General features: G+C 39.7%; 1 long non-coding RNA gene across 2 annotated transcripts in view; it reads left to right on the top strand.

The window, feature by feature from the left end:
* LOC120406009 overlaps positions 1-25,803 on the top strand; it is a 97,123-nt gene that overhangs the window by 45,767 nt on the left and 25,553 nt on the right. The window contains exons 3-4 of one of the 2 annotated variants that reach the window (XR_005599037.1): positions 18,020-18,089; positions 18,183-18,291. The exons of the other annotated variant lie outside the window; for it this stretch is intronic. This is a non-coding gene — a long non-coding RNA (uncharacterized LOC120406009). The remainder of the gene's footprint in view (positions 1-18,019; positions 18,090-18,182; positions 18,292-25,803) is intronic. 2 annotated transcript variants of the gene reach the window in all.

Below are 25,803 nucleotides of genomic sequence, written 5' to 3'. Positions count from 1 at the left end.
CCCTCCCCAAAGTGATACTTCTAATCATAACATCATATCAGGTAATATTTTCCAATGCTAGAATATCATTCCTCTGTTTTTCCAGTGTATGGTTCAGTTATGTCTCAATTTCAGAGCCCTGGAGTCCCCACAGACTGGGACATTACTCTAGTGAGGGGACAGAGGGGATGGCCTTAAAATCCTGTTCCTGAAAGATATCCTTGAATTAGTATTTTCCCTTGGCTTTGTGAATCCAAATCTAGGCATACATGAGTTGCTGTGCTTAAATAGAGGATGACCAATATACTATAACATAAACAAGGACTGCAATATTAAAGTCTCCCAGAAATCAGAATCATGGTCACTTAGGGGCCAATTCTGGAAAAAGTAGTCATGAGGCTAGTCTTTACTCTTGTGAATTGTCCCACTGGCTTCAGGGAGACTTCTTGGATGGGTAAAGACTGCTCATGTGAGTAGGAATTTGCAGGATTGGGGTTTTAGTTTGACTGAGCTATAGTCCTTCAGCAACTTTGCTTCCATACTATGGAACTTACTCCTGATTATGGGGATAGTTTTAAAAGCTCAGGCATCAATAAGAGACCAGATGTTTAATAATGCTTAGCACAGAATGATATAAGATCTTTTGAAAGCCAAACAGTTTGCTCATCAGACATATAGATATCAGAATAACAAATACTATATATGCAAAATACTGAAGGGATAAATAGGAAGGAGAAAAGCAATACTGTGCTAAAATTTTGTTTGGAAAGAAGATAAATATAGCAGCATGAGAAACAGTTTTTCAGCTTAAACGTGACTTTACAACCTTATACCATGGTGGCTACATCAAAGAAAGAGGCCGTACCTGAGATGATTTACATGAATAAGCAAATCTCTACATTTCTACTCTGTTCCCCCCCGCCTTCATATATTGCCTTTGATGTCTCAATCTCTGAATGCAGGTGCAAGAACAGTAGTGGCTAAAAATGATATAAAATTACTTACATTACAGCCTAATGTTCTGGAAGCAGAGTGGGCTTTGCAGCTGGAGATGAAATGAATTTATGAACCTAAATGCTTCCCAGCCCCTCTGTACAAATGCTCTCAGACTTCCACAGGTGGTCACACTTCGACAGCCGTCCAGCCCTTTTGCATTGCTTAGCATGTATGAAATTCAGTTCTGTAGAAGAATGTATGGGGAAAGGGAGCTCCGAACTTGAATATAGTACATATGTATGTTTGGGACTTTTTTCTCCCCTTTAGAAATAATTACCTCATTGTGTGATCTAATTTTATATTGAGAATTAGGCCTAAGGGAAACAGACTGAGTTAATTTTGCAAGATGGTTTGCATCAGTAGTTAGAGCTAAACTGCTTTGGCTTTTTAATTTGGACAAATGTTGAACACTCTGATCTAATTGTGTCAAACTCAAATCTGCAAACCTCCGCACTTTGGTGATCTAGTTCTAGGGAACAGCTATCCCAGGATATCCCAATTTGGAGCACACCCTCAATTGCTTTAAAGAGATTTTTTTTAAATTTATTTTATTTCACTCCTCTCATATCCTCCAGCAACTCATTCCCAGGGATTTAATCTTCTTTGTTCTGGAGGTCCTATCGGCTGCAATATGCATTATTTATTATCCATTCAAAATTTATATGATAATCTGACTGAACCACGTAAAGTATAATTGTTCAAGATAAACAAGGATAGATTTTGCTAATTAAAAATTATGCCAGGGTCTCCATATTTCACACTGAAAGTTGCTTCTCCTTTCCTTATTCTGGATGTACCATAGTAAAAAAGATTGGTGCTAGCCAGTTTAATGCATTCTTTTAGAAAACACAATTTTATTGGCTTTTGATATATTAAATTGTATGCAATATATATTTGTCATGCTGTCTGGAGTGGTTCATGACTGTGAATACCAACTTCAGGGCAGACTGTCAAGAAGCTGGGCAGACACCCTAAACTGGTGGCATGTTCTATAATGTAGATTTCACCAACTCAGTAACAAATGTGAACTCCTGAAACACTATAATAATATTACCCTGGAGTCACAGACAATCTCTGTGGACATTCCAATCTATCTTGCCACCCAGGCAAGCTGGACTTAGTGATAGTTGATTGCCATACACCAAAGATGCTAAAATATTCATGTTGCTCCCAGTCCCAGGAGACTAGTCACTTACCTCAGGTCAATTTCTACCTCAGATTTCACACCAAAGACAAAACTTGTAGCCAATCCTAAAGTAAACTAACTAAGGATTAATTAACTAAGAAAAGAAATCAGAGTTATTACAAAGTTAAAGCAAGCAAACATATACACAAGTGAATTGTACTCTTTGGTTTTAGGTGGCAGAGTGTTAGAAATCTGTCAGCTCTGAATGTCTTTTAGGGCTAATCCAGGTCAACCCTGGGAAAATTTCTTCTTCTGTCTCGTAGCTCTGGCCCTGTGAGAATCGAAACAGCAAAGAAAAATGTATTGTTGGCTATCTTTATTTCCTTCTTCCAGAATTCAAGCTGATGGGATGAGCCCTGTTACATGTAACATCTTCATGGCTGTGAAGGGGCAATTTAAGTCTTCATATTGTGACATCCCACTATGGCCCATTTAGTTTTGAGAGCCCTTCTTGACAATTAGAAGATGATCTCTCCTGACTAGGTTCACAGTTTCAGAGCAAACATTTTTATAGTTATAAACCAAAAACTTAAATATTACCTTATAGCATTTGATAAAGTGAGATTTATGCATGCAACAATTTACAAGCATTTCATGAAGTCTAAACACTAAACACATTGTTATAAGTTCAATATCCATCTTAACCATGTGATAGACTGCACTTCTGTACTCACACTATACACACTATTGTAATAATATTTGTACAAGGCATGCCCCGTGAGTTATTTTAAAAACTCATAATTTGCTGGTCAGTAATATCATGGTAAAATACACATACTTTTCTACATGCAAAGTTATGAATATGACCTGAAATAATGACTGAAGAGTGTTACCCAGGTAAGTCTGGGGAATGGTTAAACCAGTTTCTCAAAGACAAAAGACAAGCTGTCAGGACATCTAGGTGTCAGGAAAAATAGTGGACCATCACTTCCAAAGTGGCTATTTTTTGGCAAGAAAGGGGAGCAGGGACAAAGAGATCTGCATCTTAGCAAAGAAACAGCACGAGGTCTCCTTTCTCCACCATACCCCATGTCTTTTGGTTTTCAGTTGGAAGTGCTTTTCAAAGAGGGACTGAAACTATAAAAAGAAGGGGGCAAACACCCCAAGACTTCCCTCCTCTTTCTCCCTGTCCATCTCACTCTTTGCACCTGAGAAGAGAAAAGAAGCAGCCATTGGACCCTGTGGGAGAGGTCCTGACCTGAACAGTTTGGTCAGTAATGCTATTGGAAGCATGTGGTGAGAACTTGGCTTAAATCTAATATAGCGTGGTAAATTAGACACTAGAAAGCATTTTATCTTTATTTTTCTTGTAACCATATGCCTCATTGCTTGTACTCACTTGAAATCTCTTTGTAGTTAATAAACGTGTTTTACTTTTTCATCTAAACCAATGTGTTTAAATTGAAGTATCTGGCTAACTCTGTTGGGGTCGCAACTGTGTGTGTATATTATTCTCTTAAAGGAATCATGGACTTAATATATTTGGACTGTCCAGGAGAGGACTGGGCAGCACAGGACATACATTTCTGGAGGAAAATCTGGGCGTGTGTTGGGGATCACCCTGCAGTATAATTAAGGCTGGTGACAACCAGGGTGTGACTGGAAGGCTGCAGTTACACAGACACTCAGGGTGTGTCTTGCCACCTGGAAGGCTGTCCAGGTGGGAGCCACTGTAACAAGGCAATGTAAAGCACTCAAGGTGGCAGGGCAGGGATGACACAGCCCCTTACTGATCTAGATTGCCCCGCAGACTATCACAATGGCTCAGTGAGCACGGTTTTTATTTAGCTTGCTCTTTCAAATTAGAGTTACACTTTAAGCACTGGTATAACAATTTTAAGTGAGTCTCAAGTGTGGTGACTAGAAAAAGTCAGAGAGGTTACAGTTTGTTGCACCCCAGTATGTCACGCCATACTAACACGCAAGTAAAACAGACTGGTTTCCAACAATGAATTTCTCAATGCTTGGCTGAGGCCTAAAGTCTTGGCTAGAGTGGGCACCTGATCTGTCAGCATCACAGTATTTATAAAAAAGAAGTTGGAAAAATGCTCAGGTTTAGAGGTTCAGTAATAACAGAAATAGTATCAATGGGATCAGTTCTACTGTCTTCTTCCTGATGAGTAGCTATTACTCGTGTAAAAAGGCTCATTGATGTGAAAGAGACTACTCATTTAATTAAGTACTTCTAAATGTGCATAAGGGTTGCAGAATCAGGCAAATTGTTACTGGTAACAATGTATTAGCAATATTAAACTAATACCAACAAATACTAATATTAATATAACTAATAATCGCAAGCATGGAACTCTTTAATATACAAGCATGTACATATTTTTCTGCTTATGTTACAGATGATTAATTATAAATTTAGCATTATACAATAGGACACTATTTTTAATTTCCTCTTTAATATACATGGACAAAATATGGATCCTTTTTCAATTTGACAGTAAGGAAGCTCCTTAGTTTCTGAAATATTGGTGCTATCTAGCCACTAAGGACCTGATCCTCCAAACACAATCTTTCATAATGCCTGTTACCATGATTGATTCCATCAAAGTCAGTAAATACAGGAGTTTCCAATTACCAGTAATGTGTTTAAACAACTAGACCAGAAATGCATCACAATTAATTGATTGACTAGATATATAGTGTCTCGTGGTAATTGTTCTTGCTTCAGTAAAATTCTGATCATAACTATTTATTGAATACACTCAAAGCTCACAGGCAAAATGGTGTTAATCTTATCATATTTCTTTTGCATAGGTAGTAGAGTTTTGATCCATACTCAATCCCCAGAATGTTAGGAGTGTGCATCTGATATTCTGGTTTGGACCAATCTTATAGTTTGTCTCCTGATCTACATACAATCTTCCATTAAATGTGAGGTTTCTTGTCCACTATTTTAGCCCACGTCCATCATCTAAGGGCATGTCTACACTACTGGGGATGGATGCTGTGGCAATTGACATACCAGGGATTGATTTAGTGGGTCTAGTGAACACTCACTAAATCAACCGCAGATCACTATCCTTTGGACTCTGGTACTTCAGCTGAAAGAGAAGCGTAAGGTAAGTTGGCGGGAGAGCATCTCCCGATGACACAGCAAGGTGTATACACTGCAGTAAGTTGATCTAAGTAGCTGGAGTTGCCTAACTTAGGTTGACTTACCCCCATAATGTAGACAAGGCCTAACTTTGATAAACTTTTAAAATCCTCTTCAGTTTGCACAGTTTTACCTTGACTTACAGTATAAGTTTTGAGTTTCTTCTAACCCAGTACAGAGAAGCTGAAATCCAAAATTACACTGGTGAGTTCTGCTGAACGTGCACTACAAATTGTTTGCAAGGTTTCCCAAGGATCTGTAGGTTTTCTGGCTCTAGCAATATGACCAAATTGAACCCTATTATGTGGGGTTAATAATTCAATTTCCAAATCAAGATAAAACTCAGTCCTGACAAATCTGTACAAGCTCAGAGATGAGAAAAAATGTTGTCTTATCATAAAAGATGAGAAAAGTTGTGTCATGTCCATGTTCAAACCTGAACCTAGTCAATTTTCATAGTACTGTTTTGTTGTGAAATGTTCCTAAAGCTTTGCTGCTTGATTATGCTATTTTCCTGGGTATTTTTTTTAAGTCAGCAATTAGCGGCATAGATGCTGCCAACTTCTATCCAGGGGCGGCTCGAGGCCCCAGCACGCCAAGTGCGTGCTTGGGGTGGCAAGCCACGGCGGGGAGCGCTCTGCTGGCGCCATGAGAGCGGCAGGCAGGTTGCCCTCGGCAGCTTGCCTGCGGAGGGTCCGCTGGTCCCGCGGCTTGCCTGCGGGAGGTCCGCTGAAGCCGCGGGACCAGCGGACGCTCCGCAGGCAAGCCGCCAAAGGCAGCCTGCCTGCCGGGCTTGCGGCGGCAAAATTCCTAGAGCCGCCCCTGCTTCTGTCTCTCTCTTTCTTTTTTCCAAGGGTGTCTTTTGTACCTCACATGCAGTACTGAAGATCTCCCTGTTTTTCCGCCTTTTAAACTCTTCCTCTTTTCTCATGTCTGTGAATCTTTGGTGTGGCAACCCCTGTGCTCCTGATGTGCATTGCACTATGTTCCTATGAATGTGTGTGGTTGTTTTGTGACCTGAACAAATGGGAGCTCAGATAGACCATTGGCTCACATTCATCTGTTACATAGACCAGGAGGATATGAACCCGTACTCCCAGAATCTCCTGATATTTTGTGACTTAAGCTATCTGACAGTTTTCCTGTTCTGGAGTTCTGTGTGTGTGTGTGTGTGTGTTCCTGTTCTGCGGTTTTGTGTATAAGTAAACTTTATTCTTCAGTATTGAGAAACCCCCATGGTTATTATGTAAAGAGAAAACAGACATGAAAATAAAGAACTGAATCCCACAACATTCACTCTGTTCTTTTTCTCTTTGATTTAACATCAGATTTGGAATTAATTGCTCAATCAGCTCAGTGAATTATTCCCACTCTTTCCCCCCATTTTTTTAGAACATTTAAATATGATGGCCTCCTTCCTTGTCCCCGCCCCATTCGTTAATGATTTCCTTCTTAGATTGCTACCATTTCAATTTGTCTCCCCTCTCTCGGCCCCAATGCCTTTGATGGTACTTCTGCTTCTCTCCCCGTCACCCTTGAGGAATTAATTTTAAGTCACACAGCTCCAATGATTGAAAGCCATCAGCTGTGCAAATTGCAGTCGGATCAAGTGGTAGCTGGAGCTACAGCAAAATGTTGCTTAGCAACATGGATATTGAACCCTATTATGTGGGATTATATGTTTTTATATGACAACCAAGCAAAGATAGGAATGGAAACATGTTATTTTCTGACAGCTAAATATAGAAGCTGCTGCCGAATTGCCATCACCGCAGAAACGCACGTGCCGCCCTAAGGGCACACGGACAGCCCCCGCCGTCCACGGCAGCAATTCGGCGCGCTGCTGGGGGCAAAACAGGGACTGCCACCCCTTGAAGATTGCCGCCCCAAGCACCAGCCTGGTGCCTGGCCCTGGATGGAGGTGTATTTGAGGGAGGCCACTGGCCTTTCTTCTATAGACAGAGAAGATGGAGATCCTGAGTCTGTTTGTGAAAGGAGTCCTATAGGAAGAGTAGTTCTGTGGGAAAGAGAAAAGAAGTATCTCTGGCTTATATTTGTTCTTAGACAACAGATTTGAATTTAGTGCAACTATCATTCAACTATCCGCCTATTTGCCTGTCTCAACTATACCTCTGTGGCCTTTAGAGATTCTGTCTCCACACCATTACATCTCTGATATCTGCAACTGCCCACTTTAGAGTTTAAATTTACTGTCCTAACTTAAGCATCATGACATTGTGTCATTTCACCAGTGCATTGTGTCAAAAAATATATAATTTACAGCACAACATCACAATAAGATGATATCAAATGAGCCACAGAAGATATTTCATGACAATGAGCTGTTAAAATCAGGTTGATCTTGGGTAAAAGAGATTGTGTTGTATAGTGGGGTGGTTTGTTCAGTCAGCACGCCTAGTGGTCTGGGCCTCCAACTCCAGTCTTTCTTGTCAGTCAAAGGTGTCTCAGCCCTTTGGTACTGGCCTCATTAATAGCAACCCCCAGCTCTGCCCTCCTTGGGGCCAAAAGATCATGCCTCCAGGATGGGTAGGGGATCTGGGTCCTCCTCCTCTACCAGGTCCTGATCCAGGGCCTGAAAGTGAAGTGGCATGTAACAGCCTAGGTTTGGCTGGCCCACTTGCTCAGCTTCCCCAGGCCACTTCCTACCAACCTTACATCTCGGTTTGGGGCATGGTCATAGTGACTTAAAGTCTTCATTGCAACCCCCCTACAGTGTAGGGTTGATGCCTGCAGCCTTCTCAAGTCATAGAAGATTAGGGTTGGAAGAGACCTCAGGAGATCATCTAGTCCAACCCGCTGCTCAAAGCAGGACCAACCCGGACCACACACTGCTCCTACGCACTCCCCCAGACAGAGGGAGAACCATGGGCAAAACTCACAGCCAGGTCCCCTCAGCAGAAGGTCCTCTCCTGCTGTTGCAGAGCAGTGCTCCCCTAGGAAATGGCTTCTTTCTTCCCCACCCCGATCTGGGGCTGCTGAAGCTCCCTTTACACTGGCCTTCACTGCAGAGGCATGCTCGGCAGTGCCAGAGAGGTGCGGCCTCCCCCTGCTCCAGCTGTTCCCCAGCTCCAGCCCTTCCCCTGCCTCAGCCTTAGTGTGGGGTTTGTAAACCCTGTCACAGGTGCCATTGGCAATATTAGCCCAGGAATTGGGGATGCTTTCTGTGCAATTTCTTTATTGTGGGTAATTTTATGAAAGGGGAAGCTACTGCAGTGGCAGAGTAGGCAAAGAGAACCCTGCCAGCCTGACTGACAGAACTGACAGATGATCACCCAAGGGAGGAGTGAGCTAGTGAGAGGCTCTGCATTTAGGATGTTTTATTGTTTTGTATGATCTATACTCTCCTGTGCTTTATCCATTAAGAGTGTAAAGATGTTACATTCGGCAATGTAATGTGTGTGTTGATTCACAACTACTGCACACCCCTGAGAGTGTTAAACTGTAAAACAGAAGCTTCACATCTTTGGGATGGAGTTTTGGGAATGGGGTATGTTCATGTACTGGGAGTCTGAAGGGTCAGTGCTGCACCCAGAGGGAGCTAGGCAGGTTCCATCACTCAGAGGGGGTTGCCAGAAAGAAGGTCTGAGCCATGGAGTGTGCCTAGGGACCCTGATATTGGGACAGTGTATCCAAGCGCTTGGATTCCCTTCATAGCAGTCCTAGTGGGTGACTAGGAAAGGGATCCGAGACACCATGTTTTTGCAAGTTTGGATTGAAACAAAATTCAGAATACCACAGCATTCATGATGTTCATTATCTAAGTGCCATTAGAGAAGCTACCAGGAATGAAAACTAGCTCTCCCTGCTTTATTTTCTACCACTTCAATTTGAAAGAAATTTTGAGAATTTTGTTTATGCTATTGAATGATGTAGTCATTAAAACCCAGCCCTGACCACAGTGACATTAATGGGACTGAGCGAGGATTCATTAGTGTACCTCTGGAAATCAAACCCAGCATTTTCAATAGATGAGATTAACTATAGCTGTTGAATGAATCAGTTAGAGAGCTTTTCCCCATAGAACTTTGCCAAATTTGTCTTCAGCCAAATTGAAAAGAAATTTAGAATTCATCAACAAAACAGAGGAGAAGAAATAATACACTTCCAGCTGAAGTCTAGTTTAAGCTTGGTTGCTACCCTTTCATAGCTGTTTGTTATAAACACTAAAGAAAACATAATCCTGCAGAAGCATTGATTTTATTTATAATACCCTCTAACATACTTTTATGTCTTAATTTGCATTTTCCACCTCCAGGTCACATAGTTCTTCTGTTATGTTTTGTATTACTTTTGTTCTGATTATGGTCTCCAGAAAGCATGCATTTTGTGATGTCTTTGTAGCAACAGTTGAGCTGTGCAAATGTAGTGCTCAGGAATAGGAATTAGATAAGGCCAGGGGAGTGCTCTACTAATAGAATGTGATATAAAGGACTGGAAGATACGCAGAGCTTTAGGAAGATTTTGTTTTGCTGACTGATACTAAACCCATCATCAATATTCCCAATGTAGCAGTGTCATTTATATTAAATTGTTGATGGTTCACGTATTATAATTGTAATTTAATTATTCTGTTCATAACTGTGCTGTATTTGAACTTCAGTGAATTCTTGGCATGTTTATAATTATGCAAATATTTCGTTGGAGAAATGTGGCTTTAATACAGTGGCCCGCTCTCATAATTTTGAATTTTGTATTCCATGCATGGTTTGGGTCATAAGAGAAATTATCTTTTATATGCGGCACATAACTCAGATATTTACATTTACAAGAGGACTTTGTTCTCTTAAGTTTCCAATTCCATATCTTGGTTTATGACAGAAACTGTTGTATTGTTTAATATTCTAAAGTGAAAAAGGCAGACTAGGATCAACAAAAGGACATCATAGCAGTTGCACAACCCTTCACTGTACAAATGAGCCCTGCTTTTAATCTTTTTTGTATTTAGGCTGAAATTCTGGATAGCCTGAAGGAGCAGGCCTCATGCTATGCCACAAATGAGTGGATCTGCGGAACATAATCCTCAGTCACTGCCTTGGGCTATTTTTGCCTCTCTGCATGGATTTATAAAGCAGTGGCTCTACACAGTTTGTGGCCCCATTGGCCCCATCCCTCTGCTGTCACCACTATTCTATTCTCCTGAGGAGCAGGCCGTCACAGAGAATTCCTCCAATGAGGGAGAGCAGTATTCAACCTAGGACAACTCACTGGCTGGTGTACTCTCAGCAACCACAGAATTTCAGTCCCTTTTCATCAGGGACTGAGTTTCATCTCTTCCCAATTAAATAGGGAGCCTATCTACTCCCTGCCGGTCTCACTCCCCAGGCCCACCCCTGGGAGTTGAGGCAAGCCTCTCTACTCTCTCCTACTGGGACTTTCCTCTCACTGACTGATTTCCAGCCTTTCTAGTCTGCTCCTAGACCTCAGCTCTCAGACCATCTTCCTAGAAGCACAGAAGAGCCTGATCCTCACATCTTATCCCTAGCAGAATCTCTGAACTCAGGCTGCCCTTTATATTCCCACAGGCCTGGCTCTACATCACCATCTTCTTCCGTGTGACTCTAGAACTTATTCCTTTCACCTGGGAAGGTGGGCAGAGTCTGGGACAGGGTGTACCTGAGTCCCAGCCTCTCTAAAAGGCCAGCTTATTCTGTGACACAATCTTTACTGCTTTGTCTACAAATGTCAAGCACTGGAGTATCTATTTTTTAAATAATAAATGGCATGTTGATTGTTAGCAGAGTTTGGTGTGTATATACACATCTCTTTTCAATACAGTGAAATTTGTCTTTTTGACTAAGTGAAGTTCTGAGCAGTTTGCTGCGTATTGAACTAGAAATTATATATAAGAAGTGCAAAAACCAACTTTCAGCTAGGACACCTTTAGCACAGTTATTGATTCAGCTGGGCATTGCTCCGTCTTGATTTACCAGGTAGAGCTGCTACCAAAAATCAGCCTCATATCTGTTTGAATTGCAACTGCATTAAATCATAGGGGACACGCCCTGAGTAAATCAAGGAACAGGAAAAAGTCCCTAATAATTGGACAGATTCTGATCGCCAGTTAATAAACACAACTTTTTTTTTAAGTTTATCGAAACAATCTTACCAAGTGATATGCTATTACAATTATGTACAAAAGCATTGGCTTCACTGTTAAAAAAGTCACAAATGAGAAAAGTGAAGTTATACTCAGCATTAAATATTTATTGTAACTGTGCAAAGTGGGAAAATTTTAACATTTCATACTTGTGTGTCTTGTCTTAACTGCAACATTGGATGAAACAACTATTTTCTCATTTAAAACATACAGTTCCGCATTTCATACACACTGAATTTGGATTTTAAAAATTAGCTTTTGTTTGGATTTTACCCGTTTTTGTGGGTTACAGTGGCCCCTTTGCAAGCAAAAAATTCATAAACATGGCAAATTGGAAAGTAAAAAGGCTTCTGAGAATTTGAAGCTTACTGTGACTCAGACTTCAGGTAGTTTCACTGTAAATATTTTGAATGTATTAATTATTCATTTAGCTACACATTTGAACAACATTATTGCTATTGCATTGCCCCATGTTGCCAGGCTGCACTTCAGATTCCAGAAAATGGATGGATCCCATGCCTGATGATATGCATGGTATAGATTTATTGTATATTCAGGTTCCTGCTACAAATGCTTTGAATATATGATGATATGCTTGTAATCCTGCTCCACTGAAGTCAATAGCAAAACTCCTTTTGACTTCAGTGATTCATGCTTGGGCCTAGTCCAAAACTCACTGAAGTCAATGGGATGTTTTCCATTGACTTCAGTGAGCTTTGCATCAGGTCCTGCATGAATACTCCATTGAACAGTGGGAGAAGGGAGTCATCCTTCATTAGGCTCTCCATCAGGCTCAGGCATAGCTAGTCACGTTCTTATCCTTCTGTCTTTGGGATTCCATAACCTGGCAAGGAAATGGGTAATGGAGCAGCCAGAGATGCTCTCTCCCTGCTTCCCTGCAATACCAGTTGGATGCTGTTGAGCAGTTATGCCAAGAGAAGATAGCAGCTGCTCAGATCACACAGCGCTCACATCGGAGCTGCCCTGGGACTGCAGTGGAAAGTAGTGGGAGGCAGATACAGAGATAGTGCCTCTGGGCCATAGGTTAGATACCAGTGATTTATAAGTATCGGAGGGGTAGCCATGTTAGTCTGGATCTGTAAAAGCAGCAAAGAGTCCTGTGGCACCTTATAGACTAACAGACGTATTGGAGCATGAGCTTTCATGGATGCATGCATCTGATGAAGTGGGTATTCACCCACGAAAGCTCATGCTCCAATACGTCTGTTAGTCTATAAGGTGCCACAGGACTCTTTGCTGCTTTTAGTGATTTATAAGTCACTCATCAACATGGTATTTATTCTGTACCACGCCTAAAGTGTGGTTTATGAGCACAGTTATAACACACTGCAACCCTGTTACCTGCAGGTATGGATGTAAACTACGTAAAAATTGTGTTTGTCTGAAAACTGGTTCGCATATGGTTACAAAGCCGAATGTAGCCAGGGTCTCTGGCACCTGTGGCCAGCAAAAGCTTCCTATTGGATCTATCAGACAGAAGATCTAGAGTGGAAATTTTCTTTTAAAATAAAACTTACCAGGGATATGTTATGAATTTCCAGTACTGATTTTTAATAGAAAATACAACTTCACAGCTTCTGCACCCACCAAGAAATGTACTAGAAAAGCACAGCAGCTGGAGAGGAGGGAGGGAGGGAATAGTTGGATTAGCAACCCTGAAGAAGAAGAGAGAGGTGGATTAGTTGAAGAAAAGGAGGTAGAAATAGGGGGGAAATAAATAGTAGCTAGGAATCAATGCTGCCATGGGTTATAAATAATGTCATAGATCAGAACCACATCTATTGGAACACAGTGATCCATCTCTGGGTTCAGATGACATTCAAAAATCATTCGTGCTTTCTCTTGTGCTTTTGAGAAGCCCAGTATTGCCAGTCCCAGCTGTTTAAAAATCATGAGTCAGGACTCAAAAAATCCTGAGATTGTCTTAAAAATCCTGATATATAGGGATTCTCTTTGTCTTCTGGTTTCTGAGCCTGTATGTTACACTCAATTCAATTACACATTTTCAAGGTTTTCTCTGCAACCCAGAAGGCCTAGAAACTTATTTTTTAAATTATCACTTGATCACTTCAGGAGCTGGATCTTTAAAATAAAATGCCAAATATTGAAAAACTCCAGATTAAAATCATGAGAGTTGGCAATACTGCACCTACAGAATCTCATCAGAGAACAGTAGCCTTAAGATACACAACTGTCTATATATTTATGGAATGCTATTCTACTATGTAGTGTAATCTGATATAACTTGAAATCTAGTATGAAACCAACATATGCTTAAGCAATGTGTAAAATGTTTTATAATGGTATGATACAGACAAGTGCATTCAGAGTGTATTCCTTTTGCTTTGTGACTTCCAACTAAAAAGACTACATCCATTGTTAGTAATTATATAGAGTTAGAGGGAGTAAGCCTCCCACCTCATCCTCATCTACTCTGTGGATCAGAGCTATTCACATAGCAGCTGTGGATACTTGGGGACACACAGGAACTGTGCACAGGATACTTCCGCAGGGAGCAGCTGGTCAAGAAGCGGGTAGAAACTGGGCAAAGTGGGACTACTGACAAAAGTAAGGCCTTGACCCTGCAACTGCATGTGGACAGGCACAGGTGTACACAAGAGGCCTAAATGTTTTCAGGATCAGACCTTAAGATGAGAAATATAAGACCAGCCTGTTGTGTGACTTTAAATGATCGTTTTAATTGACTTTAAATGGTAATGCTTTCGGAAGCAAATCAGTTTTGGAGGTGTATACATGTACTGGTTAGAAAAGCAGCCGTTTCAAATCAGCTTTGATTTTTATTTTGCATATTATTGTGTTAAAATAAGTTGAAAAATTTAAAATATTTTTTTTAACTGTGGGGTTGTTGCTTTGTTTTATTTTCGCTTTCCTTCCTCTTACTCAAGCTATTGTTTCGAATGCCACTTCTGGCATATGCAGGGTTATTTTCTGGTTATCTCCAGGCGCACCTCTATTCTGGTCTTCATCATTAATCTATAGTATTCATTTCCTCATTCCTATTACAGTATTTCAGTTCCTAAGGAGTTCAAAAACCTGCAGATTTAGTTTCCTTTTATTTTAGCTACATACAGCAGCGGGTGCTAGTATTATGATGCAAAAGTGACCATAGAGTTGCATTCCTGTGCCCGATATGCAGGAAATAGGAAACTGAGGGTTAAAGGTCAATGAAGGCATAATAAAGGAGCTGATTATTCTCATGAATGCAATCACTATATGGAATTATTGTGAAACTCAGAGTGAACCGTTGTGCATCCCCACAGTGTAATGACATTCATGTATAATGATATAAAAAGAAAAACAATTAAAATAATTACTACATAAAAGAGAGTACTAGTTAAAAGTAGTCTTGCATGCAATTTAAAAAGCTTTTTAAAATATGTATTCCGTATTATTTTGTCCCTGATATAAATTAAAACAAAAAATGCTATTGTGCAAGTTGAATAATGAACAGTGTGTGCGGTTACAAAGATATGTACAATATCTTGGATGCTAGAGTCACTTGGCCTTCAGTTCTATGTTTCACAGTCCCCTGAGGCATAAATTATATATCTTTACAAATGCATACTCTGTTTTATGTTTCCTAATTTCTCTTGCCCTCTGTTATTTGCCTTCTGACTGAATGTTTTAATGTATTTACCATAAAATGTCTGTACTGTTTTCTGCAGTACTGCCATCCATCTTATTTAGAGCCTGATCCAAAACCCAGTGAAGTCAATGGAAAAGACTCTCATTGATTTCAATAGCTCTGGATTCAGAGGCCCTTAATTCCCTAGGGAATTTTGGGACAATCTGTGTAAAACATACTGCTTCTTCATTACTTTATTCCTGTGAGTAGTCATTACTTAAGTGAGTAGTCCAATAGACATTAATGACACAGGAAAGGACGGTAAGTAAGATTTAGCCTTTTGGCCCTGATGTGTTTCCCCCCGCCCCCACTCCGCCCCCTGAAAGTCTGCATATGGCAAATAGCCAAGGAACAAATTTGCTATTATTTTTTCCGTATTATCAGAGGACCAAATGCCATAATTGTGCAAGCCCAAGTAAATGACCTATGCACGAAGGCGTTCTGTGAGTGATTCAGCTCTCCTCTAATGCCCAGATTATAGGATGCTAATTAGAGCCCTATATATGAAGATTTGGCTGGTGAATCCACCCAACCTTGAATTCACTGACCATACCTGTGGTATTACCTGCCTAGCCCCGTACATATTACCATCAATGAAGCCTCTGCAAAGCTGAGCTCTAATCCACAAAGGCCACCCCACTCCTCCACAGGATCTATTTCCTGCCCCTCTGCAAGTGAAACCACACTGGTTCCACTGCTTTTTCTGGTTCTGCATTCTGGTAGAGAAAGGAATAGGACTTGGACCTAATGGCCAAATCCTGGTGCCATCAGAGTGAATGTGGAATTTAACCACTGACTTTGTTAGGACCAAGATTTGGGCCTTAGTTAATCACAAATATGAATGGGTTTTTTTTGTTTTGTTTTGTTAGATCTTGGGTATGAAGATGAATTGGATTCTCCTAAAAGTACTAATGTTTCTGTGAACTCACTGACAGTGTTTGAGTTGGTGGTGTTTGTAGTGCCTAATATGCTTCAGGTCCCTTATGTCAGCACCATCTGGATGTGTTTTTAAAATGATCCTGTACAGTATGCTCATGCATCTCTTTAGCCAAACAATTTTTGTCACTCCCAGCCATCATTCAAGCATAAAAAAACAAATATTCTACAGTCCTCTCTTAAATAATTGAATGTCCAATGAGTTACATTAATCATTTTCATTGCTTATCTTCCATTGCACAGTACTGGTTTGTATTCACCCAGCAGCACTGTTTAACTGTCTACTAAGGACTATCACCCCTAATTCCTTTAGCGTAAAAACATCTATTGAAAAATAATGAGCCATCATTTGGCACTAGACCATGCAAGCGATAAAGAAAATTCCTTTAGTAAGTAGCATTGTGTAAATTAAAATATGGGAGGGCATGGATTTTGTGAATAACTTAGTCATAGATAAAGCTACACTTTAATTAAGTATAACAGATGAGACAGCTTGTTAGTGCACTGGCTACATAAATCTTCATCAGAAACACAGAAATTGCTTCATCAGAAGCAATATTCTAAACATGAAACACATAATAAGTTGCTTCTTATTTTAATGAAAAAATAATTGAACACTCAGGTTAGCATTGCTGATGCCAAATTTGTGCATGATTGCATTATATAAAAATGTGGTGGAAAAGGCTCTTTTCTTTGAGAAGATATGCCAAAACTAGCATGAAGTAACCTCGACCACATCCAACCTCTGTTGTGATTATTGTTAAATCTCAGGACAAGACTAGCAATGTGAGAACTCAAAGGCTTTGTTACTCAGCTCATGATGGTGGGTTTTGCATCAGTGGACATTTTTAAATTAAGATCGGATCTTTTTCTGAAAGATATACTTGAGTTCAACAACGGCAATTGGACTCGAAGCAGGAGTTAATTTAAGGAAGGACAATGGCCTATGTTATGCAGGAGGTCAGATCACATGTTCAGTTTCCCAGTCTGGCCTTAAAATCAAAATTTATAAAAGATCACATAAAACTAATTTAATGTATCCTTTTTTCTTACATTAAACAATATGTTGTATGGCTTGAAATACAAGATAATGAATTTCAGTTATTAACTGATACTTACACATGGGTGTATTCGTGTGATGGACATGGCATCTATATATTTCATTCCATGTATTTATTTATTTATTTTACATTGACTTAATGCTATTGTGGAAAGCAAAATTAACTCATCATAGTTATAACTATAGCTATAAATATATTATGATTGTAAATCATAACCAAAATACTGCACCAATCCTGCTGTACTTCCTTACATGCACTGTCAATAATCTTGTTTATCTTTCATTACAAACACTGGTAACTCAGATTTCCATCCTACAAAGAGATATGTATGTGTGGTGTTTAACACACTGACCTCTATGGGACTATTCTGTGTAAAATTATGGATGTGCTTAAATCTTTGCAGGATAGGAGGCTAAATATATATTTGGGTATTTTCTTCCCTTTGCTTGCTTCTGTAATGTACAGTTCTCATCATTTCACGCATAGAAAATTGTAGCAACAAAGACACAGTTTAAAGACCCCTTCTTTAACCCATGAAAAATAATTAAAATACATTTTTCATTTTAGTATCCTCTCAGGACTTAACATATTGTGAGAAACTCAGTGATGCAAAACAAGCTTAAAGTCAAATGTCCTACCCTCAATTTGACAGTCAACTTTGGAAATGAACAGATTCATTTGCTGACTTACATAACTTTCTACATTTTTTTTGTGATTCTGACATGTTAAGAGTAAAATGGTCTTATCAGGAATCATGCTTTAAATATAAAATGTTACCTTTTATGGAGATATTGAATATATACCGAGTGATTTTATCTGGAATTGCATGAAAAACACATTACCAGAATGAGAGCAAAAGGAGAAGAGATTCCACTCTCCTCAGTACATCTGGCATACATGCATCCTTTCCTTTTATCACCTTTCTTATTATTTTATGCAATTATTTTATTGTCTGGTTTCATGTTTGCAGATGGTATCATAACACTAGATTAGCTCCTCACATCTTCCCTGGGCTGCTGGAGAGTTATTAATGCAAAATGGTATGTTGAGGATTGAAGTTTTTATTTCATTAAGCCATTAGCTCCTATTATTTGACTTGGGGACAAATGCAACCTTCTCCTCCATACTTACAGAAGTCTCCTTTCCAGTGGAACAGGAAGGTTCTGCTTTGGACAGGGGGCTGTCCAGGAACAGCATGAAGGGAGAATGAAGGGACAAGACACGGTCAGGCTCGGGGCTGCGGTAGGAAAATATTGATACATAGATCTCTATTTCCTAATTACCCTGCATAAGATACTTACGCCATTTCAATTCCTTCATCTTCTCTCCTCTCTATTCTATAGTTCCCCAATTCCTTGCCTAGGTACATGTGCTCGACAATGAGAGCGAGATTTACCCTAGATTACTGGTTGTTTGTTTTTTTTCAAAGTTCCAAATATACCAGTTTAGACATTTTGTACTGTGAGCTCTTAACAGTGGTTAGAGATTGGAAACAAATTGGTATGAACGTATCTTCCTATAAATGGGAATGAACTGACAGAACAGTTACATTTCCCATCTCCTGCAGATGAAGGATTTTCAGGTTTTATATTACTGTTTTCTTGTGCCATGAGTTGTATTTTAATATTGCACCATATGATTGCTCTTCATGTTGATACTTACCAATATATTTAACTGCAATATAATATTAATTGAGTTCTACATCTCTTCAAAAGAGAACTATTCTACCACCTCATTCAGATCCCTTTATAAATTGCAAACATTTCTGCACTCTATTGGGGGATGATAAAGAATTGTGCTCTTGAACTGTTCTCTTGATATACATCTGAACATGTCTGTAAAACTAATACATTCACATACCAAGCTCCCCACACATTTTTCTATGTTGCCAACACTAGTTGCTAATTTTAGTCTCCAAACCTATTAGCATCACTGAGTTTATCAAAGGTTGTCTAGCACCTCTGAACAAGCAGGCATTAGGCAATGAAGCCTAGCTCACACCCAGAAGTCATTTAATGTTGTAAAAAACGCCCTGCCACCCTGAGAGCTACATTGTGATACCCTTACTTACACTGAGCAGTACCTTACTACACAAATAGTCCCACTGACCTCAGTGAGTCTAAGGTACTATTTAGTGTTTGTAAAGGTATCACAATCTGGCCCTGACTTAGCAAGACAAACCAATATATAAGAAAGAAATGTGTGCACTCCTAAATCAGGAAACACAACCAGACAATCCCCCAAGATATTTTCCTTTGTATTAGATTTTTACGCCCTCTAAACGTCTTGGATCAAAAATAGCTTAAGATGTCACTGTATCCAGCCAGGGGGATGAGCATCGGGCCTCATAATCATATCTAAGGCCATCTCTGTGCATATCTTATAATATAGTCAAGTTTAAAGAAAACACCACTAGGGAAAATGTGGTCCTCCCTCTCTGTTTCAGAGCTCACATATGTGGTTTATAAACCCTACGGCCATTTTAGATCTGGACATACAGAGTCTGATTAATGCACATTGAAGCCTGTGGGAATTGGAGAAGGCCCACAGTTCCCAACAACTTTAGGGTGGGATTTTTGCGCATTTATCTGAGGACAGCAATTAGCTCTACAATGAGGAAACTACTTAGTTCTAATTGTGTCTCATTTAACTGAACTCTTTAAACACCTAATCATTTTCTATTATTTTTTAAATTATGTTTAATGGATAATATTCCTGTTTTGTTGTTGCTTGAGAAAAGTGGTAAGAATTAACTGATGTACTGTATAATTGTATTGATGGAAAAAAGTTATTAGGCATTTTAATGAAAGGAGACCATTAACAGGATTTGAATTTATGACCCTTGAAATGGGAAGCACATGCTTTATCCGTGAGTCACTATACATTTTATTACAATCTATATGAATGCATAGGTATTAATTAGCCACAGAAGGGTTTGTCTCTTGTTCTCTGAATGCAGTAGAAACCCACTGGAAGTTATTCTTTTATTATTGTTTTTTCACTTATAAGAGTTGAAAAAAATCAACAAAGCTTGTTCCTAGTTTATACCAAGAGCTGCATGTTACATTACATGAAAATCGGACTTTGTCTTTCTAGATCATTACAAAAAAATCAAGTTGATGAACAAGGTTTTTTTCTATAAATTTCTCTATAAATTGTGAACACATGAGCACTGATATCTGTGTAGGTATATTAATACTAAATAATGAGATGGGTGAACTAAAGTGCCTCATACTAAATGAGGATATTGATATAATAGGCATCACAGAAACTTGGTGGAATGAGAATAATCAATGGGACACAGTAATATCAGGGTACAAAGTATATTGGAAGGACAGAACAGGGTTGTGCTGGTGGGGGAGTGTCACTATATGTGAAAGAAAGTGTAGAATCAAATGAAGTAAAAATCTTAAATGAACCAAACTGTATCATAGAATCTCTATGGATAGTAATTCCATGCTCGAATAATAAGAATATAGCAGCAGGGATAAATTACTGACCATCTGACCAAGATGGTGATAGTGACTGTGAAATGCTCGGGGAGATTAGAGAGGCTATTAAAATAAAAACTCAATAATAATGGGGGATTTCAACTATCCTCATATTGACTGGGTACATGTCACCTCAGGATGGGATGCAGAGATAAAGTTTCTTGACACCTTAAATGACTGTTTCTTGGAGCAGCTAGTTCTGGATCCCACAAGAGGAGAGGCAATTCTTGATTTGGTCCTAAATGGAGCACAGGATCTAGTACAAGAAATTATGATAGTTGGACCGCTTGGTAATAGTGCCTATAATATAATTAAATTTAACATCCCTGTGGTGGGGAAAACACCACAGCAACCCAACACTATAGCATTTAATTTCAGAAAGGGGAACTACACAAAAATGAGGTTAGTTAAACAGAAATTAAAACTTACAAGGCCAAAAGTGAAATCCCTGCAAGCTGCATAGAAACTTTTTAAAGACACCGTAAGAGAGGCTCAACTTAAATGAATACCCCAAATTAAAAAACATCATAAGAGAACCAAAAAAGTGCCACTGTAGTTAAATAACAAAGTAAAAGAAGCAGTGTGAGGCAAAAAAAAGCATCCTTTAAAAAGTGGAAGTTAAATCCTAGTGAGGAAAACAGACAGGAGCATAAACTCTGGCAAATGACGTGTAAAAATATAATTAGGAAGGCCAAAAACTGTTTGAAGAACAGTTAGCTAAATACTCAAAGTAATAGCCAAAAAAAATAAGTACATCAGAAGCATGAAGCCTGCCAAACAACCAAACAATGATCAATATGCTAAAGGAGCACTCATGGATGATAAGGCCATTGCGGAGAAACTAAGTGAGTTCTTTGCATCAATCTTCATGGCTGAGGATGTGAGGGAGATTCCCAAACCTCAGCCATTCTTTTTAGGTGACAAATCTGAGGAACTGTCCCAGATTGAGGTGTCATTAGAGGAGATTTTGGAACAAACTGATAAACTAAACAGTAATAAGTCACCACGACCAGATGGTATTCACCCAAGAGTTCTGAAGGAACTCAAATATGAAATTACAGAACTACTAACTGTAATCTGTAACCTATCATTTAAATCAGCTTCTGTACCAAATGACTGGAGGTTAGCTAATGTGACACCAATTATTAAAAAGGGCTCCAGAGGTGATCCTGGCAAGTATAGGCCAGTATGCCTGACTTCAGTACCGGGCAAACTGGTTGAAACTATAGTAAAGAACAAAATTGTCACACATATAGATGAACATAATTTGTTGGGGAAGAGTCAACGTGGCTTTTGTAAAGGGAAATCATGCCTCACCAGTCTGCTAGAATTCTTTGAGGGGGTCAACAAGCATGTAGACAGGGGGGATCCAGTGGACATAGTTTACTTAAATTTTCAGAAAGCCTTTGACAAGGTCCCTCACCAAAGGCTCTTAAGCAAAGCAAGCAGTTATGGGAATAAGAGGAAAGGTCCTCTCATGGACTGGTAACTGGTTAAAAGATAGGAAACAAAGGATAGGAATAAATAGTCAGTTTTCAGAATTGAGAGAGGTAAATAGTGGTGTCCCCCAGGGGTCTGTACTGGGCCCAGTTCTATTCAACATATTTATAAATGATCTGGAAAAAGGAGTAAACAGTGAGGTGGCAAAATTTGCAGATGATACAAAATTACTCAAGATAGTTAAGTCCCAGGCAGACTGCGAAGAGGATCTCTCAAAACTGGGTGACCAGGAAACAAAATGGCAGATGAAATTCAATTTTGATAAGTGCAAAGTAATGCACATTGGAAAACGTAATCCCAACTATACATACAAAATGATGGGGTTTAAATTTACTATTATCACTCAAGAAAGAGATCTTGGCGTTATTGTGGATAGTTCTCTGAAAACATCCACTCAGTGTGCAGTGGCAGTCAAAAAAGCAAACTGAATGTTGGGAATCATTAAGAAAAGGATAGATAATAAGACAGAAAATATCATATTACCTCTAAATAAATCCATGGTATGCCTACATCTTGAATACTATGTGTAGATGTGGTCACATCTCAAAAGAGATATATTGGAATTGGAAAAGGTTCAGAAAAGGGCAACAAAAATTGTCTCGCCGTACACAGCGCTGGTGAGGCCTCAGCTGGAATACCATGTCTAGTTCTCACTGTGACACTTCAGGAAAGATGTGGATAAATTGACGAGAGTCCAGAGGAGAGCAACAAAAATGATAAAACGTTTAGAAAACCTGATCTGTGAGGGAAGGTTAAAGAAAATTGGGCATGTTTTGTCTTGAGGAAAAAAATCCTGAAGAAAATAGTCTTCAAATATATTAAAGGTGGTTATAAAGAGGTCTGTGATCAATTGTTCTCCATGTCCACTGGAGGTAGGATAAGTAGTAATGGACTTAATCTGTAGCAAGGAAGATTTAGATTAGCTACACCTCTACCTTGATATAATGCTGTCCTTGGGAGCCAAAAAATCTTGCTGTGTTATAGGTGAAACCGTGTTATATTGAACTAGCTTTGATTCACCAAAGTGCGCAGCCCCACCCCACCAGAGTACTGCTTTACCGCTATCCAAATTTGTGTTATATCAGGTGGCGTTATATCGAGGTAGCAGTGTATTAGGAAAAAAATCCTAACTATATGGGTGGTTTAGCTCTGGAATAGGCTTCCAAGGGAGGTTGTGGAATCCCCACCATAGAAGGTTTTTAAGAACAGGTTGGACAAGCACTTGTCAGAGATAGTCTGTCTAGGTTTACTTGGTCCTGCCTCAGCACAGGTGGCTGGACTTAATGACTTCTCAAAGTCCCTTCCAGCCCTACATATCTATGTTTCTATAATACTGATATGGCTTATTCTCCTTGGTTCAAATGTGAAGTTCCAAAGTTTTGCTGCTTGTCCCATCAACTAAGAGGTCTGAGATGGAAGGTGCAGAACATATTGTGGTTGGAAGCTTTATAGACATTAAAAGCTGCTACTGCTGATAGGAGCATCAGTGCAGGGAAACAAATAATTCTACCTTCCATTTTCTAGGAATCCAAGCAGTTTCCCAGTGAACTCGTTACTGCTGGAGGCAGCATCTTTGTAGACAATACTTGGAATAGTGGATATTGTGCATTCATGGTTTTCACTTATACATTCTAAAAAGAATTCCCATGCCCATTTCCTAAACCAAACATACTTTTTCATCCAAATCCACTCAGAGATTCCTATGGCTATCCTTTAGACATCAAATATTCAGATATCTATAGGGTGAGGTGAGAGAAAAAACACTTATGTAAAATTTAACAGGAGCATGATAGCCAGATAGCAAAAGTCAAATATGCTGCTAACTTGAAATTACCTATGAAAATATTTTACAGCCAGCCATCTGTTAGAGGGATCCCAGCATGGTCTGTTGGCCAGAGAGTTTGTTTATCATAGAATCATAGAATTCAAGATCAGAAGGGACCATTATGATCATCTAGTCTGACCTCCTGCAAGATGCAGGCCACATAAGCCGATCCACCCACTCCTTAGCAAGCGACTCCTGCCCCATGCTTCGGAGGAAGGCGAAAAACCTCCAGGGCCATTGCCAATCTTCCCTGGAGGAAAATTCCTTCCTGACCCCAAATATGGCGGTCAGCTGAACCCCGAGCATGCGGGCAAGACTCTCCAGCCAAACCCTCTGGAAAAGGTTATATCATACCATTGACCCATTGTACTATTTACCAGTGTGGCACTTAATCGACCTATTGACTTAGCCCATTATCCTATCATACCATCTCCTCCATAAACTTATCTAGCTTAATCTTAAAGTCATGGAGGTCCTTCGCCCCCACTGTTTTCCTCGGTAGGCTGTTCCAGTATTGCACTCCCCTGATGGTTAGAAACCTTCGTCTAATTTCAAGCCTGAATTTCCTGACTGACAATTTATATCCGTTTGTCCTTGTGTCCACATTAGCACTGAGCTGAAATAATTCCTCTCCTTCCCTGGTATTTATCCCTCTGATATATTTAAAGACTGTAATCATATCTCCTCTTATCCTTCTTTTGGTTAAGGAAAACAAACCGAGCTCCTCAAGTCTCCTTTCATACGAAAGGCCTTCCATTCCTCGGATCATTCTAGTGGCCCTTCTTTGTACCTGTTCTAGTTTGAATTCATCCTTCTTAAACATGGGAGACCAAAACTGCACACAATACTCAAAATGAGGTCTCTGCTTTATATATATAACGACTAGACACCTCCTTATCCCTACTAGAAATACCTCACCTAATGCAACCCAAGACCGCATTAGCTTTTTTAACGGCCACATCACATTGCCTACTCATAGTCATCCTACGATCAACCAGGACTCCTAGGTCCTTCTCCTCCTCCGTTATTTCCAACTGGTGCGTCCCCAGCTTATAACTAAAGTTCTTGTTAGTCATCCCTAAATGCATAACCTTACACTTCTCACTATTGAATTTCATCCTGTTACTAATACTCCAGTTTACAAGGTCATCTAAATCTCCCTGGAGAATATCCCGATCCTCTTCCGAATTGGCAATACCCCCAACTTGGTGTCATCCATAAACTTTATCAGCCCACTCCTACTCTTGGTTCCCAGGTCAGCAATAAATAGATTGAATAAAATCGGACCCAAAACCGAGCCTTGAGGAACTCCACTGGTAACCCTCCAACCGGACAGTTCCCCTTCAATACTACCCTCTGCAGTCTCCTTTAACCAGTTCCTTATCCACCTCTGGATTTTCATTTCGATCCCCATCTTTTCCAATTTAACCAGTAATTCTTCATGCGGTACTGTATCAAACGCCTTACTGAAATCCAGATATATTAGATCCACCGCATTTCCCTTGTCTAAAAAATCTGTTACTTTCTCAAAGAAGGAGATCAGGTTGGGTTGGCACGATCTACCTTCGTAAATCCATGCTGTAATCTATCCCAGTTGCCATCGGCCTCATGCTCCGGAACCACTCTCTCTTTTAAGATTTTTCCATGACTTTGCATACTACAGATGTTAGACTAACAGGCCTATAGTTCCCGGGTCACTTTTTTTCCCCTTCTTGAATATAGGAACTACATTAGCTAATCTCCAGTCAGTCGGTACAATCCCCGAATTTAGGGATTTATTAAAGATTATCGCTAATGGGCTAGCAATATCCCTCGCCAATTCCCTTAATATTCTAGGATGAAGATTATCCGGGCCCCCCGATTTACTTCCGTTAATCTGTTCAAGTTTGGCTTCTACCTCAGATACCGTAATGTCTACCCCCATATCTTCATTCCCAT

Source organism: Mauremys reevesii, linkage group 5 (genome assembly GCF_016161935.1).
Source record: "Mauremys reevesii isolate NIE-2019 linkage group 5, ASM1616193v1, whole genome shotgun sequence".
Taxonomy (NCBI): Eukaryota; Metazoa; Chordata; order Testudines; family Geoemydidae; genus Mauremys; species Mauremys reevesii.
Note: the sequence above shows the minus strand (reverse complement) of the source record. Positions and strands in the feature narration are given on the sequence as shown.